Source organism: Rutidosis leptorrhynchoides, chromosome 5 (genome assembly GCF_046630445.1).
Source record: "Rutidosis leptorrhynchoides isolate AG116_Rl617_1_P2 chromosome 5, CSIRO_AGI_Rlap_v1, whole genome shotgun sequence".
Lineage (NCBI taxonomy): Eukaryota > Viridiplantae > Streptophyta > Magnoliopsida > Asterales > Asteraceae > Rutidosis > Rutidosis leptorrhynchoides.
In genome coordinates, this window is record NC_092337.1 from 56,341,338 (window position 1) to 56,345,417 (window position 4,080).

The 4,080-nt window shown below is 30.4% G+C and overlaps 1 non-coding gene across 1 annotated transcript; it reads right to left on the minus strand.

The window, feature by feature from the left end:
- Positions 1-3,609: 3,609 nt before the first annotated feature.
- Positions 3,610-3,716, minus strand: LOC139851062 (small nucleolar RNA R71). Its single transcript, XR_011760425.1, has one exon. It is a non-coding gene; the product is annotated as a small nucleolar RNA R71 (small nucleolar RNA).
- Between the last annotated feature and the right edge of the window lie 364 nt (positions 3,717-4,080).

Genomic DNA, 4,080 nt, shown 5'->3' on the forward strand with positions numbered 1-4,080 from the left:
GGACATTTCAAAAACAAGATAAAGTGAGCTGTCCCAGGAGGCCATGCGATCGCATGGCCTGGTAGTTATAAATCCATGCGATCGCACGGGAGGAAATTCCAGGCCAAGTGCTATAAATAGTGAACGAATTGGACGAGTTATTAACACCTTCATCATACATCTCTCTGATTACTCTCTCAATTATATTTATATTTATTTTATAATTATAATTTTAATATTAAGTTAATAATAATAAGGTTATAGTAGCGAATGTTTTAAGTTTATAAGTCAAAACTCTGTCCGTGTAACACTACGCGATTAATACTCATTGTAAGTTATGTTCAACCTTTTTAAATTAATGTCTCGTAGCTAAATTATTATTATGCTTATTTAAGCAGAAGTAATCGTGATGTTAGACTAAATATTAAAGACGGGGTTATTGGGCTTTGGACCATAATTGGGGTTTGGACAAAAGACCGACACTTGTGGAAATTGGACTATGGGCTATTAATGGGCTTTATATTTGTTTAACTGAATGATAGTTCGTTAATTTAATATAGAGATTTACAATTTGAGGTAATTATAAATAACCACATACACTCGATCGGATACGATGGGCGGGATATTTATAAATACTAATAATCGTTCATTTAACCAGACACGGGAATGGATTAATAGTCAATGGACTCATTAAAACAGGGGTGAATTACATACAAGGAAAATTGGTGTAATTGTTAATAAAGTATTAAAACCTTGGGTTACATGCAGTCGATAACCTGGTGTAATCATTAACAAAGTATTAAAACCTTGTTACAGTTTAAGTCCCCAATTAGTTGGAATATTTGACTTCGGATATAAGGGTAATTTGACGAGGACACTCGTACTTTATATTTATGACGATGGACTATTATGGACAAAAACCAGATGGACGTATCGAATAATCCAGGATAAAGGAAAATTAACCCATGGTAATAAATTAAAATCAACATGTCAAACATCATGATTACGGAAGTTTAAATAAACATAATTCCTTTATTTTATATCTCATCGCACTTTTATTTACCGTCATTTTATTTATCGTCATTTTATTTATCGTACTTTAAATTACTGCAATTTTATTTATCGCACTTTTATTTATCGTCATTTACTTTACGCTTTAAATTAAGTTATATTTATATTTAATATTTTACATTAGGTTTTAATTGTGACTTAAGTTCTAAAATCGACAAACCGATCACTAAACGGTAAAACCCCCCTTTTATAATAATAATAATATTACTTATATATATATTTATACAAATATAGTTTAAAATAAATATAGCGTTAAACTTAGCTGACTCCCTGTGGAACGAACCGGACTTACTAAAAACTACACTACTCTACGATTAGGTACACTGCCTCTAAGTGTTGTAGCAAGGTTTAGGTATATCCATTCAATAAATAAATAAATAACTTGTGTAAAATTGTATCGTATTTAATAGTATTTCGTAGTAAAATATAATCTATTTCGTACTACACCTAGTACACATCAAGTATTTTTGGCGCCGCTGCCGGGAACCATCAAGCAAAAGCGAAACGCTATAAAAAAATATATTAGTTTTTAAACTATTTTTGTAAAACAAATAAGTTTTAAAAATATAAAAACATAAAAAGAAAGAAAAATATATTTCTATATTTTTAAGTATTCAAATTAAAAAGTTTATATTTTAAGAGTTATAAAACTAATAAGTAATATTTTTTTATAAATCTAATAAGTTTATATTTATATTTTATATATATTAAACTCAGAAAAAAAATTTAAAACTTGAAAACGGGCCGAAACTGTAGCAGCCCAAAATAATCTGGCCTGGAAACCAAATCCATGCGACCGCATGGAATTACAACACTCAACTCATGCGATCGCATGAGTTGATGTGACTGGTCTGAAACCTTAACTGGTACGATTAGGGTTACGGTTTTTATTATTATTATTATTATTATTATTATTATTATTATTATTATTATTATTATTATTATTATTATTATTATTATTATTATTATTATTATTATTATTATTATTATTAATTAATTAATTAGTTATTTAGGGTTTTGTTAAATAATAGTTTAATTTCGTTTAAGTTTAGTTTTAATTAAAAATTTTAAGTTTTAATTAGTTTTATTAATATATAAATTAATAATTTTATAAAATAATAATATAAAAATAATATTTTTTTAAATATAAGTAATTTTATCATTTTATATATCTTTTTATAAATTGCATATTTTAATCGTTTAATTCGTAATTTGTATTTTTATCGTTCGTAATTAGTTTTAAGATTAGTTTTTGCCGTAGTTCCTTTATACTTCTAGATTTTTAGGCTTTGCCGTAAAATCCCTTAAGTGCTTTTTCTTTAGGTTAAGTTTTAGTTGCTTTAGAATTTTACGACGTCGCTTATCGCATTAATAGTTAATAGATTTTAGTGCCTTTTAAGTAATTGCCGTTTTGAATTTAGAATTCCTTTTAAGTTTAATACCTTTAGACGTAAGTTTTAAGATTTAGTTTTTAGACTTTTAAGTTTCGACGCTTTACTTTCTTATTTTTATTTTTCGACTTTTTGTTTTTCGACGATTGTTTTTCGACGATTATTTCTCGACGCGCTTTTTCTTTCTCATTTCTACGCTCTAGTTTTTAGGACATAGAATTTTCAAAGTTTTCTTTAAATTTCGACGAAAAATTATTTTAAGCGGTTAAATTGATAGACATCCAAAATTTTCTGGTTCGTAGTAATAGTTGGATTTGTTAGTGGCGAGTTGTGGGCTTCCGATTTAAAGGGTCCTGGCTACCTGCTGCATCTATTGGCTATTCGAAACATGGGCAAAATCAGAAAAGTCTATTAATTTGATAACTTTAATAATTTTTATCTTTATAACTAATAGGATATTCTGTGAATGCACCGAGTAAAACGTTCACCACCTTTCATACGTTCACCACCTGTAACTAGATCAAGACATCTAGACAATATTGTCGCCGTTGATTTTTCTTTAGAATCATCATCTAGTCGACCGAGTACTCCAATTCAAATTTCCGATAATCCATTTTTTGAACCCGACCTCACAATTGAGAACCCGGAGGATATTCAAGGACAATTCAGAGATCCTGAACCACTAATCATTCCTCATGAACCACAAATTACTCATCCAGAGATTTTTGAGGAAGAAACCATTAAATCAGAATCCTTTAGTGATTCAGATTCAACAAATTCAATCATGGAAAATCAGGAACCTCTAAGTATGAAAGGTCGAATGAGAGCTACACGCACGGGCCAAGGTCACGCCATTACTCAACCAGACATTAATGCGCCAGATTATGAAATCAAAGGATAAATCCTACTCATGGTAACTAATCAATGCCAATTTAGTGGTACGCCAAAAGAAGATCCAAACGAACATCTTCGAACTTTTAATAGGATCTGTACTCTATTTAAAATCAGAGAAGTTGAGGATGAACAGATCTATCTCATGTTATTTCCCTGGATTTTAAAAGGAGAAGCCAAAGATTGGTTAGAATCGTTACCTGAAGGGGCGATTGATACATGAGATGTTTTAGGTGAAAAATTTCTTAAAAGATTCTTTCCGACATCTAAAGCCGTGAGACTTCAAGGAGAAATTGTTACGTTCACACAAAAGTCAAATGAAACTTTATATGAAGCATGGACAAGATTTGGAAAGTTGTTGAGAGGATGTCCTCAACATGGTTTAGACACTTATCAAATAGTACAAATATTCTACCAAGGATGCGACATTACTACACGAAAAGACATCGACATAGCAGTTGGTGGTTCCATTATGAAGAAAACCGCAACTGAAGCTCACAAAATTATTGATAACACAGCCTCCCACTCAAATGAGTGGCATCAAGAAAAAGATATTATTCGTTCATCTAAAGCGGCTAGAGCCGATTCTAGCCATGACTTTGATTCCATTTCCGCAAAGTTAGATGCTTTCGAGAGACGAATGAAAAAGATGACTAAGGATATTCACGCAATACGAATTAGTTGTGAGCAGTGTGGAGGACCACATTTGACAAAAGATTGTCTTAGTATTGAACAAACAATGGAACAA